This window comes from Siniperca chuatsi, linkage group LG4 (genome assembly GCF_020085105.1).
Source record: "Siniperca chuatsi isolate FFG_IHB_CAS linkage group LG4, ASM2008510v1, whole genome shotgun sequence".
Classification (NCBI taxonomy): Eukaryota; Metazoa; Chordata; class Actinopteri; order Centrarchiformes; family Sinipercidae; genus Siniperca; species Siniperca chuatsi.
In genome coordinates this window covers 2,446,702-2,464,203 of record NC_058045.1, presented here as the reverse complement: position 1 = coordinate 2,464,203, position 17,502 = coordinate 2,446,702, and the positions used below count along the sequence as shown (strand labels likewise).

The 17,502-nt window shown below is 40.9% G+C and overlaps 1 long non-coding RNA gene across 1 annotated transcript; it reads right to left on the bottom strand.

Moving 5' to 3' along the window:
• Positions 1 to 6,897: 6,897 nt before the first annotated feature.
• LOC122874820 lies at positions 6,898 to 8,315 on the bottom strand. The gene is made up of 3 exons (XR_006377690.1): positions 8,183 to 8,315; positions 7,754 to 7,835; positions 6,898 to 7,054 (listed from the first exon to the last, which is right to left on the bottom strand). It is a non-coding gene; the product is annotated as an uncharacterized LOC122874820 (long non-coding RNA).
• Between the last annotated feature and the right edge of the window lie 9,187 nt (positions 8,316 to 17,502).

The window sequence follows — 17,502 nt, the reverse complement described above, 5'->3', positions numbered from 1 at the left end:
AGACATGCCTCAGTTTTCCACTAACCTGAGTCAGTTTCAAATTGATTAAGACTGCAGAAAGTCTATTTAAAAAGATAGCAAAAAACTGAGTAGATAAACTGTAAATGGTTGAAACAACCACCTTCTGTCACTCTAAATGGCAGTAGTGCAATTGCAAACTTGCTAACTTGCAAAAAATCCTAATTCACAATTCAAATCTACCTCTGTCTCACACACAGAAACACACACAGAGTGTAATTTCAGATTTTCAAAATAAAAGCCCAAGATGAAGACCTCCATTCAAACGTGGCATGCTGCTCAAACCTTATGATGTTCCACATCTTTCATACATTATTAGTACTATACAACTTTTTAAGCCAGCATTGCAGTTTAGTGTCAGCTATTCAACAGACCTTAAAATATTCCACATCTTTAAATTAAAAATTGTTAATAAATTCAAATCTTGAGGTGTGTCAGGTTTAAATCAGAATTCAAATCTACCTCCTTCTACTGTATATCTCTGTTTCTTTCTGTCTGTCTGTCTTTCACCCTCCCTCCCTGTCTGTCTGTCTCTCTAACTATTACTCCCTGCTTGTTTGTTTGTCTTTGTTTTCATGTCTGTCTCTCACTCTATTTGTCTTTCTGTCTCTCACTCTCTGTCTGTCTGTCTGAATTCAATTACATTTTATTTATATAGCGCCAATTCATAACAGAAGTTATCTCATTGCACTTTTCCTATAGAGCAGGTCTAGACCATACTCTTTATAATATTATTTATAGAGACCCAACAAATCCCACCATGAGCAAGCACTTGGCGACAGTGGCAAGGAAACCTCAGGCAGAAACAGACTCAGGGTGGGCGGCCATCCGCCACTGCCGGTTCGGTAGAGAGAGAGAGAGAGAGAGAGAGAGAGAGAGAGAGAGAGAGAGAGAGAGAGAAATTTTACAATAATAGGGGGCTGGACAGGTGTAGAGCTGAGGACCTTGGACGGACGGCCCAGGGGCTGGACAGGTGCGGAGCTGATCTCATTAGGTCTGCAAAGAAGATCAAAACCATCTGGAGGCCTGTCGGAATGCCGGTGGCACAGGCGGAAGGTCACAGGACAGGAAGCCGGCGGCGGGACAGCAAGACAGGAAGTCGGCGATGGAGAGACTGGTAGAGGAGCTGACAGAACCAGTTATGTCTGGGAACCATCTGCAACTAGGGATGGCTGCTGCTGCCATCCAACCAGGGCAGGAGGCGGCTGTGATCCAGCGGTTACGAGGGATTGGTGCTGTTGCCATCCAATCGGGGCAGGAGGCGGCTGCGATCCAGCGGCGACGAGGGATTGGTGCTGCGATGCAGTGGCGGCAAGGGGTTGGTGCTGCTGCGTTCCAACCGGGAAAGGAGGCGATTGTGATCCAGCGGGGGCAAGGGATTGGTGCTGCTGCGATCCAGCCGGGAAAGGAGGCGACTGCAGTCCAGCGGCGGCAAGGGGTTGGTGCTGCTGCGATCCAGCCGGGAAAGGAGGTGACTGCGATTCAGCAGGGACTCCAGGAGACCGCTGCGATCTAGCAGGGCACCCAGGAACTGGGAGCTGCTGCGATCCAGCAAAGAGTGCAGGAACTGGGGGCTGCTGCTATCCAGCAAAGAGTCCAGGAAATGGGGGCTGCTGCGATCCAGCAGGGCGTCCAGGAACTGGGGGCTGCTGCGATCCAGCAGGGCGTCCAGGAACTGGGGGCTGCAGGGAGTGATGGCTGCTGCGATGCAGGGACTAGAGGCAGCAGCGGAGCAGGTGAGCAGCTGGGCAGCGGAGCAGGCGAGCAGATGGGGGAGCCACGCTTCCTCCTTGGGGTTTTCCCAGAAGGCGCCAAGACAGCAACAGACTGAGGTGCCCCCTGGCTTGCAGGCTGAGATGCTGACTGGAGACTAGCACGTAGGAGGTATGTATGTAGGGATATGAACTGGGGGCCAGCAGGCTGGGGTGCAGGCTGATGGTTGGCAGGCTGGGGTGTAGGCTGATGGCTGGCAAGCCGGGGTGCAGAATGATGACTGGCAGGATGGGGTGCAGTCCGATGGCTGCGAGGACCACAGAGAGCCAGGCAGGTGCCTAGGTATGGGTTCGGGACTGGGACCGGTTTGGGACAGGCAGATTTCAGGCTCAGGTAACCAAGCCTGACTAACAAAGGGCTAGCAGGCAGGGAGTCTGGCTGGAAAACCGGCTGAGGAGTAGCAGGTAGGGTTGCAGGCTGGGGTGTCTGGATACGAAGGCAGTCCGTGAGCCACACAAAGATGGCCTCCCTCAGCCCAGGCAATGTCAAAAGTCTTGTTTCTACCCAACATCTGATTGCCTCTCTGTGGGACTCCTTGCGTATTTCCCCCCATATGTCCCTTAGGCACATCAGATCATGGACCACCTGGTCCGCTTCCTCGGACAGCTCTGCTGGGTCCATGATTGGATCATTCTGTCGTGTGCTGTGTAGTGGTATGTGGACCCAAATGCAGATGACCAGTAAGCGGTCTGAGGGTGAAGTAGCCGGATGGCTACAGTATTTATTGGGAGTGATGTGGTTTACATGCAGGTACAGGCAGACAGATCGGTAGGCAGACAGGTAACAGGAAAATGGGTTACCGGCTGGCAGTGGTGGAAATAGGGAAGTGAGTCCAGTGAGGCTAAACAGTCCAATAGGGAGCAGGCAAAGTTCTAAATCCAAACTACAGACACGGTCCAAGAGAGTAAGAAAGCCAGGACATTGGGCACGGGAACCAGGTACAACCAAAAGTGCACCAAACAGCAACACACACAAGACAGGAACAACACCAGACAGGAATCACAATGATCCGACACTGAACAAAGAAAGAGACCTAGACTAAATACCCTAGGGGAGGTGAGACAACGAAACACAGGTGCAAACAATCAAGGAAGGGCCAACAATCAAAACTGGAGGGAAAGCAAACAAAGACAGGAAGTAAAACCACAAGACACACAAGGGAAGGAGAATACTACAAAATAAAACAGGAAGTGACAAAATCTTAAACTACAACATTATTAGATTTGATTGGCTTCTGTCAGTGTACATAAACCCACTCACTGTTTTAGCCACACCCTTGACCTTGTTCTGGGATATGACATTGAAATTGAATATTTAATAGTCTTTCCACAGAATCCTTCATTATCCAACCATTATTTAATAACTTTTGAACTCCTATTACTGGACTACACACCATTAGACAAAAACTCTTACTCTAGATGTCTATCTGATAGTGCTGTAGCTAAATTTAAGGAAGCGATTCCACCGGCATTTAATTTGGTGCTATGGCTCAATATAACAGAGGACTCCTATGCTAATTTCAGCATAAGAAGGTTAGCTCCATGGTATAACCCCCAAACCCGCAAATTAAAGCAAACTTGAAAAAAAGAAAACTTGAATGGAAATGGCATTCCAACAACCTGGAAGAATCTCGTTTAGTCTGGTACAATAGTATTAAAACATATAGGAACCTTCTACTACCAGCCTACTACTCATCATTAATAGAGTAAATATAAAAACAACCCCAGGTTTCTTTTCAGCACTGTAGCCAGGCTGACAGAGAATCACAGCTCTATTGAGCCATGTATTCCTATAGCCCTCAGTAGTAACGACTTCATGAGCTTCTTTAATGATAAAATTTTAACCATTAGACAGAAAATTCATCACATCCTGCCCTCAAACAGTACTGATTTATCTTCAAACACAGGAACCTTAGAACAACTGTAAAACCTATATTTTGACTGCTTTGCTCCTATCGACCTTCTTCAACTAACTTCAACAATTGCATCAACCTGTCTCTTAGACCCCATTCCAACTAGGCTATTTAAAGAAGTTTTACCCTTAGTTGGCACTTCTTTACTGGATATGATCAATCTGTCGTTATTAACAGGCTATGTCCCACAGTCTTTTAAAATAGCTGTAATTAAACCGCTTCTTAAAAAGCCCTCTCTTGATCCAGGGGTTTCAGGCAACTATAGACCTATATCTAATTTATTTATTTATTTATTTATATAAATAAATTTAGATTTAGAGTGCATCACAGCACAGAGACAGCACTGGTAAAAATTGCATCAGACAATGCACTTGTCTCTGTACTTGTTTTCTTATTTCTGAATGCTACATTTGACACCATTGACCATCACATCCTATTACAGAGACTGGATCATTTAATTAGCATTAAAGGAATCACACTAAGATGGTTTAAATCCTATCTATCAGATCGATCTCAGTGTGTAAATGTTAATGGTGAACACTTGGCTCAAATCACATAATGTACAGTCTGGAGACGTAGTTATGTTCATCATAAAACGCTGCTTTGGTGTCAAATACGTTTGATATATGAAATTCAGGTTTGTTCAGTTTATGATTTGGATTTTGTGAGGAACAAGAGACATTCCTCCAAACTCTGGCCCAGTCTATAGATGATTCAGAGCAGTCTTTATGCCATATTGTTGTTATCGCTAATGAAGTCTGTGTATGCTCTAAGAAAGTATTATTAATTAAGGAGACATGTCCTTTCTTTTATCCTGATAATTTCCTAATTAAATCCATTATTGGATGAGTAATAGTTTGTCTGTCACTCAAAATATCTGCAGACCGTATAGCAGAATGTAAAAAAAGGACTTGGATGACAATATATATATTATACCATCTTACCAAACCAAGTTTGATCATGTTAAGAGTTCTGCTATAGTTCTTAGAGATAGTTTTATCTAAAGATGGAAATAATTTATTCCTAAGTATTTAAAATGAGCGACAAGTGGGATATTAACATTTACGCATTTGTCTTTACTTACAGGGTTCAAGGGTAAGCAAGACGATTTAGTTCAGTTTATATATGGAAGAGAGTGCTTTATATCAGAGAAAAACAAAAGAACATCATCAACAAATAACGATATAATTCTTAGTAGATTTTATTTTTATCGGTGCAATACTTGTAGATAACCAAATGGACTGTGCCAATGGCTCCAGTGATAAAATAAACAACATTGATGAGATTGGATCTCCTTGACGAGGGAGGAGAACGAATGTTTCCCGTAACTACACTGGCTGGGTTTGCATAAATGGTTTTTACCATGTCAATAAAATTTTACCTCTAGCTGGTATGTTACCCTAAGAAAGGCCACTGAAGCTGGTTCGAAGGCCTTTTCAGCATCAACTGACAATATAGCTGATAATGCCAGATTATCCGAAGCATCAAGAATATGTAATAAATGACGTAAATTGTCAGCTGATAAGTGCTTTTCAATAAATGAAAAAAGTTGTGTTATGACCGCCGTATTTACATCTCTACCAAAAGATCCTTTCTGAATAGCTGTAATAAACAGCTCGAACAGTAGTGGTCCTAAAATTTTAAATAGACTTCCGGATGAATGTCATCACTTCCAGGCTACTTACCCTTATTCATTTTTGCAAAAGATTGTTTAAGTTCATCAAGAGATAAAGGGGCCCCTAATAAAGAAGCTTCCTCCATTGATAATGAAGCCAGATTTAGTTTCTCAAGATAATCGTCCCTATCTGATGCTGAGGAATTGTTATCTTAAGTATAGAGCTGTCTATTGTCACAGTCTGTCATGTTCTCTCCACCACATCACAGCCACACCGCACCTCCTCACCTGAGTATTAATTCCCAGCACCTGTCATCCATCGCACACCTGCACATAATCAGCCACTCTACTCCCTATATAATCCAGCTCCTCACCTCAGTCAGGGTCCGGTCTCGTTCATACGAAGGACAGAGCATTGCAGTCTTCCTACGGATGTTACACGGACTTACCTACAACGCAACGTTGAGAAAAACTACCACTTGGAACCCCGAACCCCGACTCCCGTCTGTCTCCAGTCTCCTGAGTGTGTCGCTCCAGTTCCCGGCTCCCGTCTGTCTCCAGTCTCCTGAGTGTGTCGCTCCAGTTCCCGGCTCCCGTCTGTCTCCAGTCTCCTGAGTGTGTCGCTCTAACCTCCGGCTCCTGTGTGTCTCCAGGCTCCTGAGTGTGTCGCCCCAGTGCCCACACTCTTCCAACAGCAGTGAAACAAGGACAGTATCAATACCTTTCTATATTACTTCTGTGTTGCAATAAACTCTCTCAGTCTCCTTACCATTGTCTCCGGTTGTTCTGTCCGTAACATCTATAGAAGTTACAAAATCTTTTATTAATCAACTTATGGTTAGTTAATGTGGTCCCAGTTTCTGATGTAATAGTTGTTATATTTACAAATTGGTTTTTAATTTATTTGCTAAAAGATGACTAGGGTGATTGCCATAAGTAATGATTAAGTCTAGTTTTATCAATGACAAATACTGCTCTCAGTGTTAGTAATAAATTAAGCTCATTTTTATTTTAGCTAAGGACTATTCATTTAGAATAATTTATTTGCTGAGATTGTTCTAGGTCAGATAATGAAGTCTCTAATTCGTGTATTCTTCAAAGCTGCTCTTTGTTAAATCTAGAAGAATATGAAATTTTGTTATTTCTTACAAAGCCTTATAAAGAGTCCCAGAGATACCGAGCGTCATCACCTGACTGTCTGTTAATCTTTAAAAATTCTGCTAGTTCCAGTTCAAAATGTTCACAGAAATTTTGATTTTGTAACAACGTTAAATTTAACCACCATCTAGTGGCTCTTTTAGGTAAACTAGAAATCAACAATTGACATTTATATGCATGATGGTCTGATATTTCATCACTCACCACTTTAAGGCATTTTTCACTTGAACTTGAACAAACAACCCAAAATATATTTATAACCAAGCAGGCCCTCAGACAGGCCTGCCTCTCACAATGGGGAGCAGTGTACCCTCAGCTTTCATACTTTCTATTTTCTCTTTCACTTCTACATCTCCTTGAATTGCAGCCTCACACCGCTTAGCAAAGGCCAGTAATGTCTCACCAATGGGCCTGCTGGAGAGTAGCTCCTGATATGCCTTGGGATCTGCAATAGCTAGCTCTCCATTGGTGAGGTGGACACCATGGTGTTCCTGTCAATGCCCTGGTCATAGTCTTCACTTTTGGCAATGTTTTGGCAATGGATTTGTACCGCTGTTCAATCTCACTTGGTGTTTGTACTAGGGAGGGAATAAAACAAAATTAGACAAATCTTAAAAATGTATCACTGTAAAGAATACCATACTAGATAATTGTACTTCAACTTTATGGACAATTCTCACAAATATCTGTTCTACAATGTTTAACATTTTCCAGCTGTAATGGTAGTTGAAAAATATAAGTGACCATATCATCTGTTATCATCATCTGTTTCTTTTCACACAGGGGGGGACTGTAATGCTGTTTTTTTGTTTATTACACTGTCCTATCATTTCCTCCTGCCTAGTCTCTGCCATTAACATTAAAGAGAATTTAACCTGGGTCCTCAAACTTGTCACATGTGACAAACTTTCTCTTGAAGCACATTTAAACTGATCTTTAATTGTCATTTGAGGGTAATCATCCATTTCTAGCGTACCTAGGGTATTCCTGATTTACATGCTTTCTAAATCCATGCTGTGGTTATTAAGCAAGATCCAAAATCTCATGGTTAGTATTTCTGGTGCTGCTAACATAGCTAGTATTTTTGTGTGGCCACAAATCAAATTATGTTCCAAAGCACTAGCATATCCTTCTTCCATTTATCACTCTACACCGAATGTTGGTGGCAAATGAAATGAAAACCTAACTTTAAATCTTGACCAGAGAATGCTGCTTTTTGTGTGACATTTATCAGTGCATAGACTCTCCACTTACAATTAGCTTAAACTATTGCTTACCATGCTGCCGAAACTTTTTGCGCTCTTTCTTAGATTTCTTGGCTCCCTTGAGGTGCTTCTTTTTAGACTTCTTTCGGTTGCACTAAAAAATACATATGAAGATGTGATTTTATATGTGCACTTATTTAACTCAATAACAATTATTATACTTACATACACACACATCTACAGTAAATACATCATGGCAGTGGCCAATGTACTAAATAGTGAGGCTAGGATATTTTCAAATCCCACCAGGTCATGGATATTACAATGATAATAATAATATAACTATTTATACAGCACCTTAAAAAACAGAGTTTACAAAGTGCTTTGACAGAAAAGGCAAAGCAGAAACAGGGTACCCAGAAGGCAATATAAGAAACAGAAATGCTAAACAAAGCAAGACAAAATTAAGGTAAAATTGGTGATAATGCCCATAAAACTAACCTGCAAGGGATGACAACTGTCCATGGAGAAAATCTCTCTCGTTCCAGTTCTTCAATTCTCTTCTTTTGGCGCTTCTCTGTTAGTCAAATTCCTGTTTTTCCTTGTTAAGAAGCACTGTTGCAGTAGGGGCTAGGTCAGAGGTTGAGCCTAAAAAGTAGACATTACCAAAATTACAATAATGGCAGTAGCTCACAGTAGAGCTACTGCCATTATTGTATACTATATACATGGGAATCACTGGGAATTATATGAATTAAGTCAGTCAATTCTCAATTTAGAATTAATTCTTGATTCAGTACATAGCTCAATTGAAAATTTAAATTGCTAGCTCGACTTACTCTTGCCATATTATTGCAATAGACTGGTAAATAAATTTCAGACAAGAAAAGCTAGCAACGTCTATGCATAATAAATTCACTTAGCTAATAAAATGTAGTTGTGAAGGGCCACTACTCTTCCTTATTCACTTAACTTATGTGACGAGCTGGTAAGGTTATGTAGGTAGCTAAACGTTAGCTTAATCAGCTAGCTGAATTAGCTGAGGAGCTTAATTAGTGGGCTAAATAGTAAAATATTCTGTCGCTCATCTGTTGACACCTTTGGCTTACGGTTATTCAAACTGTCCTGTCTCTGCTGTAGGGCACCTCTTTGGACAGGTACTGGTCGCAGAGGAACAGGACTCTTTTCCACTAATATCATCCATGACTTCTCAGGGAAAAAAATTGAGGTATAACATTATGAGTTGCAGTGAACACAGTACCTAAGGAGAATGGAGCAACTGTTAAAGATGGAGCTCATTCATCGGTTCACCATTTGCGCATGCGTCACATGGGATCTGTTATGACGATTGTTTTTGTAGCAAAAGTGAAAATCATTACATCAACAACTCATTATCAATTATCAAAATGAACAATATATTGTTTTAAAACCAAATATTCACAACATAGTAGTTAACTACATAGCTCTTTTCTTTCTCTTTTCTGCAATTTTAAATACTACCTGCGATTGTCAGAGGAAACGGAAATAATCTACAATAGTGTGTACAACGAATCACATTGCGATCTTTTGCATGTTCACACCCTGGAACACGGCGCTGATTGGATGTTTTTATATGATTGTCTGTGGTTAGATCTTTTACTTTCCCTCTCTTTGGTGCCAAAAATATATTTTTGGTTTGTTTTTTTTATTTGCCTAATGTAAATCGACCAGAAACATTGCTTGATATCATCTCTGGTAGAAAAAGACACCCAAAATCAGGAAAGCAATTTTTTAGGGATGTTTTTTTCTCATTGTATTGTCTGTACAAGCCGTTCTCATTCCCAGGTCGTCAAATACCGACATTTTGTCATGCCCCTTGGTGTCTCATACAGATGCACAAGGTACTTCGCTTTCAGTTAACTCCGTCACTCAGTCTCTATACATATCCTTACATTTAAATTATACTTAAGCTGTGAAATTATTTTCTGTCAATTAAATTTATTTACATTGTGCAACTACCTCCTGCTGTATCCTGTACAATCAAATCTTTGTGCAATTCATCCATCTCAGAATCAGAATCAGAAATACTTTATTGATCCCCAAGGGGAAACTCTTTTGTTACAGCTGCTCACTATCACGTCAGTGCACACAGGAATAGAAGTTCTAAGCAAATCAAATACAATACACTATAATACAGACAAGATAAATTAACTCAAAGTGGATATAGGTATAAAATTAAAATAAGTGTAAAGTACAAAGTGGATTTAGCGGTTGATGATAAGTATATACGGTATAATAATACAATGTAATAATATAAGTAATAAGTAATAGTGCAATAATGAGTACTGTCAAGTTAAGTGTAGCTTATTAAGATGATTATGAGACAGTGGATATTGCACAGCAGTAATAGAAGTATGAATAAATATCAATAAATAGAAAAGAGTATATTGCACAGCAGTATTAAACAGATAATATTGTACAATTATTTCAAGCATTGCAGTGATGTTAATGGTCCAATGTCCAGTTTAATGACTTAGGGTCATATAGACTGACACTTAGAGGGAGGAGTTAAAGAGTTTGATGGCCACAGGCAGGAATGACTTCCTGTGGCACTCTGTGGTGCATTTTAGGGGAATGAGTCTTCCACTGAAGATACTCCTTTGTTTGACCAGCACATCATGGAGTAGGTGGGAGACACTGTCCAAGATGGCATGTAGTTTGGCCAGCATCCTCCTCTCTGACACCACCGACAGAGAGTCCAGCTCCATCCCCACAATGTCACTGACCTTACGGATCAGTTTGTTTAGTCTGTTAGCGTCCGCTACCCTCAACCTGCTGCCCCAGCATGCGACAGCATACAGGATAGCACTGGCCACCACAGACTCAAAAAACATCCTCAGCATTTTCCGGCAGATGTTGAAAGACCTCAGCCTCCTCAGGAAATAGAGGCAGCTCTGGCCCTTCCTGTACAGCGCTTGAGTGTTCTTAGCCCAGTCCAGTTTATTGTCCATGTGTACACCCAGGTATTTGTAGTCCTCAACAATGTCCACACTGACCCCCTGGATGGAAACAGGGGTCACTAGTGCCTTGGCCCTTCGTAGGTCTACAACCAGCTCCTTAGACTTTGTCGCATTGAGCTGCAGATGGTTCTGCTCACAACATAAGACAAAGTTATCCACCGCAGCCCTGTACTCAGTCTTATCACCACCGCTGACACATCTTACCACAGCGGAGGAAATCAGGAAAATTATGAAGGTGGTAGGACTCTGTGCGGTAGCTAAGGTCTGTGGTGTAGATGGTGAAGAGGAAGGGAGAGAGGACAGTCCCCTGAGGGGCCCCAGTGTTGCTGACCACGCTGTCCGACACACAGTGCTGCAGACGCACGTGCTGTGGTCACACCATGTGTGTATTACAATGTCTGTGCAAGTATTCTGTGCAATTATCCATCACATACTGAATATACAGTGGTGTTTCAGATCATCAAACAAATTTAAATATTAGTCAAAGATAACACAAGTAAACACAAAATGCAGTTTTTAAATTAAGGTTGTTATTATTAAGGTAAAACAAAATCCAAAGAAAGAGACTGGGCAAAAAAACAGCCATCACACTACCACCACCATATTTTACTGTTGGTATGATGTATTTTTTCTGAAATGTGTTATTTTTACGCCAGATGTCATGGGACACACACCTTTCAAAAAGTTAAACTTTTGTCTCCTCAGTCCACAGAGTGCTTTCCCAAAAGTCTTGGGGATCATCAAGATGTTTTCTGGCAAAAATTAGACACGCCTTAATGTTCTTTTTGCTCAGCAGTGGTTTTCGTCTTGGAACTTTGCCATGCAGGCCATTTTTGCTCAGTCTCTTTCTTATGGTGGAGTCATGAACACTGACCTTAACTGAGGCAAGCGAGGACTGCAGTTCTTTGGATGTTGTTGTGGGGTCTCTGAATGTGTGTGTCTTTGAAATTTATCTTATTTGATGGCACCTGCAGTTGCTGACTATGCTTACATGATATCTGAAGTCAAGAGCTCTCTATAATAGTTGGTCCTATGTCTGTAGCCTCTTTTGTTGCTGGATTATAAGCCTTCAAACATTCACCAAGGTCAAGGTTCAAAGGTCAGTAGGCATTAAGAATTTTCACACTGACATATCTTATTCTTCAGGTTGCGACCTTTCCAACGATGTATCTGGTTTAGCTCCAATATATAAAATGAAGCTTTGTTTGTTTGTTTTTTCTTTTTTAGTTATAAACTGTTATAACTTGTTTATAATTGTTTATTAATGCTTTATAAAGGGCTTACAACCTAATTAATAAACTAATTATAAACCATTTATAAGGGTATTTTCTATACCAGAAATTGAGGGTGGACACATTAACTGATAACACTAAAAATTCAAATTCTTGTGAAGTATCAGATAAAACCAACTTCTGTTCGGTTTCTGTGATAAAGCTTTTAAACATCCCTTTATGTCACATTTTCATTATTAAGTTGACATATACAACATACAACTACATAGTATCTTAATTACTCAAAATATAAGGTGACTAAAAGTGGCAACCAAAATCTGATGCCTGATTGCCAGCTTGGCAACCACTTTTAAATTCGGTATAAATCAACATAAGATATAAAAATGCTTCTGAAATCAAAATGTGCTTTGATTTTTGGTGACAGTAAAACTAGCTAATAAGAGAATTTCTATACTGGCACCATTATATCAATGCTGTAAGATTTCTGCATTACTGTAACATGGATGTATATATTTGGTTTTGTCTTCAAAAGTGAAAGTTGGGCGACTTCTGCCACCCTTTCCATCCACCCCTGTATATCTTGCTCTGAAATACACACTTACACACTAATTTCTTTTTTAAGGAAGGGGTACTTGGTGCCTCTTTCAAGACCACAGAAATCTCCTCCTCAGCAACACTCGTGACTTTCTCTGCTCTTTCCCATCTCTGATGGAGCAGCATTTCTACAAACAGAAATTAGCTTTATAGTGTATATAATGTAACTAAGTTGTGTTTGGCATGTGGAAGACACTTATACACAGTATAAGTGTGATCACCAATCAGAACATACATGTAATTCGAAAAACATTCCATGTGAAAAAGTTTGAAGCTGCATTAGTTGCATATTTTCTTCAGCAAATACAGATATGAGGGAAAACCTAGATCAGCAGATTTCCTCCTCCCTAAATGAAGAAGTGCATCAATCAAGAGGTCAAGCCAATGGGATGGAGTCATGCAAATCTTCTCATAAAGGACCATAAATTCTCCATGCCTTCTCCATCCATCAGTCCAAACCCCTGAAGCCTTCTTGTGCTGTACATGATCTGTGAATAACAGGCACATTCTAACAGTACATTTCATTCACAATGTACAGTCCAATTGTGTTGCACTAAGGGTGAGTAAATTAATAAATTGGTGAATGTGTGTGTACTTATGGGTGCGTGAGATTGTCAGTGTGTATGTGTATCTCCATAGCTTCATCCTTTCTTATAGTGCTACCACGGCATCAAAAGGCTATTAATAAAATCATAAATATAAATAACAATGATTACACTGGCTGACCAAAAACATTACCTGACACTGCAGTTTATGTCCATAAACATGAAATGCTGGTACTGCCAGAGATACACCATATTTCTTCTCCTTTCTTCTGAGGGAATACAAAACAATGTTCTTGTCCTGGTATCTTGTCACTAGCTCATTGATGGCACACATTGGATATGCTAACCTATTAAAAACAAAAGAAAGTTGTGATTGTGATTGTGATGTGATTGTCTAAATGGGTTCCACAATGACAGTAAAATGAAAATGAACAGAATCTAACATCTTTGGGAAACATTTGGGGCCTAGCAGTTGTGAAAAAACTCACAAGCTCACCGTTCTCCCTGGCTCATGTTCAAAAACATCAAGGGAATTTCTTGACAACAAGAGGCTCCAAGCACCCCTGTTACATCCAGATTTACATCCAGATTTTTTTGCTGCTTTTGTCACCGGAGCAGATTTCCAACCTTAAAGTTGCTACAGTCCTGATTATTATTATTTACGTCTGATAGCATATATCAATTCAACAAGGAGTGATGACACCTCACAGCTGACACAGTCACAAGAACAAAGTCTTCAACTTTACACACCTGATTTGGTTTGGAGCTATCAGGAAGGGAGAGCAGGTATTCCTGAACTGCATTTTATTGCCTTTTACTTGTACATGTGTAACGACAATAAAGTTGAATCTAATCTTTTGCTAGCTGTGCACATTTATGCCTCTGCAAACGCAAGCAAAGTGTATCATACACAACATGATGCAAACAATGGCGGATTCGTGCAAGCAACGTGTTTGTGCGATTGATTTGATGCTAACTGCTGCTAGCTGCATTTTAAATCCCACGGTGGAGGGTCACACACATAACACCTGGAAAAGTTTGGGAACTCCTCACCAAACTGCATTTCAGTTGGTGACATCACCAGAGGCAGTGCATGTTGCAACTCCTTGGGTCTCATAATATGGATATATTAGTGTTTGTCAAAACATGTAATTTTCATTTTCATCATGTTATGATATTCTAATGTTAGCATGACTGGATAGTGCAAATTAAAAGTAGTACATTATTTGTAAAAAAAAAAACAATTAATGTACCGTAACCTCCATTGTGGAAAACTCATGAACATGCACTCAGAGCACGGGCTGAGACATTCATGGAGCTCACTGAAGTGTCACTGCTATGTCCTGCAAAACCATGCCCATCTGGGTGAAATACCACAAACTTGTTGAAGTTTTTAGGGAGTCCCCATGCAGTAGAGCGTGAGAGAAAGATTGCTTCCGCCAATGTACTTCCAGAACTGGTCGTGAATCCAGCGGGATTATGCAACAGATGTTGAATAAACATTCGCAAACAGTTTGCTCAATTTATCTCCACTAGCCCACTCCAAAGTCTTCATTTTGTTCTTCTTCAGCCATTCAGAGACCCCACAACAACATCCAAAGAACTGCAGGCCTCACTTGCCTCAGTTAAGGTCAGTGTTCATGACTCCACCATAAGAAAGAGACTGAGCAAAAATGGCCTGCATGGCAAAGTTCCAAGACGAAAACCACTGCTGAGCAAAAAGAACATTGAGGCGTGTCTAATTTTTGCCAGAAAACATCTTGATGATCCCCAAGACTTTTGGGAAAATACTCTGTGGACTGACGAGACAAAAGTTGAACTTTTTGAAAGGTGTGTGTCCCATGACATCTGGTGTAAAAACACATTTCAGAAAAAGAACATCATACCAACAGTAAAATATGCTGGTGGTAGTGTGATGGTCTGGGGCTGTTTTGCTGCTTCAGGACATGGAAGACTTGTTGTGATGAATGGAACCATGAATTCTGCTGTCTACCAAAAACTCCTGTAGGAGAATGTCCGATCTGTTCGTGACCTCAAGCTGAAGCGAACTTGGGGTCTGCAGCAGGACAATGATCCAAAACACACCAGCAAGTCCACCTCTGAATGGCTGAAGAAGAACAAAATGAAGACTTTGGAGTGGCCTAGTCAAAGTCCTGACCTGAATCCTATTGAGATGCTGTGGCATGACCTTAAAAAGGCAGTTCATGCTCGAAAACCCTCCAATGTGGCTGAATTACAACAATTCTGCAAAGATGAGTGGGCCAAAATTCCTCCACAGCGCTGTAAAAGACTCATTCCAAGTTATCGCAAACGCTTGATTGCAGTTGTTGCTGTTAAGGGTGGCCCAACCAGTTATTAGGTTTAGGAGGCAATCACTTTTTCACACAGGACCATGTAGGTTTGGATTTTGTTTTCCCTTAATAATAACAACCTTCATTTAAAAACTGCATTTTGTGGTTACTTGTGTTATCTTTGACTAATATTTAAATTTGTTTGATGATCTGAAACATTTAAGTGTGACAAACATGCAAAAAAATAAGAAATCAGGAAGGGGGCAAACACTTTTGCACACCACTGTAGCCTTATGATCCGTAAGAGGAGTGTGCCATATATCCACATCAATAACATCTTTGTTAAAACAAAGAAATTAACCAGAAATCTATCCATGATTGTCTTGAGGCTGTTTTACTGCTCCATGTAAATGATCTATTATTAGGATACTTTAGTCTCCACATATCTACAAGGCTAAATCTATCCATAAAGGCTTTAAGATTATTATTGGTTCTATTTGACTGACCAGGAGGCAATTTATTCATCTTGCCACCCAAAATAAGTCCCCTCCTAACAATAAAGTGGCATTTGGGAATTTATCTAACCAATATGTTCTCTTCAGATAGAATAAGATTATCATTTTCCATTTTTGTGTTGTATCCATAAACAATGGTCATTATGAAGATCAGATCATTGTATTTAATTGCTTGGCTTCTTTAAGGTAGCCACCCCAGCTGAGCATCTCTACATTTAAGAGTAGGCTTAAGACTTTCCTCTTTGATAAAGCTTGTAGTTAGGGCTGGCTCAGGAGAGCCCTGAACCATCCCTTAGTTATGCTGCTATAGGCCTAGACTGCCCAGAGACTTCCCATGATGTGCCTCTCCTCTTGCATGCTCTCTTTATCATAGTCCTCTTTCGTCAAGTCCTCAGGGAAGCGCAGTCCCTTGCTTCGAAGGAAAACACTGTTGTTGGCAGCTTTCCAGATTGCATCCTTCCGCCGGAAGATGAACCTGAGAATGATACCGCAGGGCTTCAGGATTTCTTGATGCGGTTTCCTCTCAATGACTCAATGAACGACAGCTATGGAATCACGAAGCTTTTCCCTCTCAGATGGTAGTACCTTTTGGCATACACTGATCACCTCTGCACGTATGTTCTCCTTTTCAGCTTCTGGTACACCGTGGAGCCTTAAATTGCACCACTGACCATAATGTTCCAAGTCGGACATGCAATCCATACATTTCAAGGCAGTTTCCTCACTTCTTCCACTTGTTTTTCGATGCAGACAATCTTGTCACTCATGTCTTTTATTTCGATATGAGCATTATATCAATCGCATCGCTTCTGGAGTTGATAAGGTTGGCCAGGGTGCAAATGGCATCAGAATTTAGAGCACTGTCAGTATGGACATGAGAAATTGTAGCTTTTTTGGCAACTGGGGGCTTACTTGGTGTCACGGGTAATGTAGGAAATTATTCTTCGTAATCCACTTGCAAGTTGTACTCCATCGCATTGTTGTAGTTGTGATCGCTAGCAAGGATGCTACTTTTTACGTCCTTGCTCCTTGCACTGTTGAGGTCTATAATCCAAAGGGCAAAATGCTTGTTCTGACCCACGTGCTGACATGCTGCGGTAAGCATAGTGGCTCATTTCTGGTTGTGCTTGTGTGTTACTGATATCATCCCAGTTATTTTTGTTAGATTCTTAATTACAACAGCTAATTATCCACTATACATTTAAACTTACATTAGTTCTGCTCAAGCACTCATAGCTCCATAACTCCTTCTTTTACGGACTTTCTCACTAATCCCACAGTTTGCACGCTAATGGTGTTCAGTTTTGCTAGCTACCTGTACTTTAGCTTAGCAGCTAGCGATGGCTTCTCTCTCCCTCTCCTGCTCTCTCTTACTCGGTGTGTCAAATGTTTAGTTATTCCTCTGCCTCCTTTAGTGATAATGGTACATGTAATAAATGTAGTTTATCTGTAGTGTTGGAGGCGAGGCTCCAACACCATGGAAACTCACTTGTTATTTGCAGTCAGCCAGCCCCCCATAGCCAGTGTGGACTGACCAGAGGTAGCTCCTGTTAGCCGTCCAGGGAGGCTGTCCGAAGGAAGCATAGCCCTAGGCAGAAGCCCACGGTTCACCACCAACCAGTTCACATTTCTAACAAGCGACCAG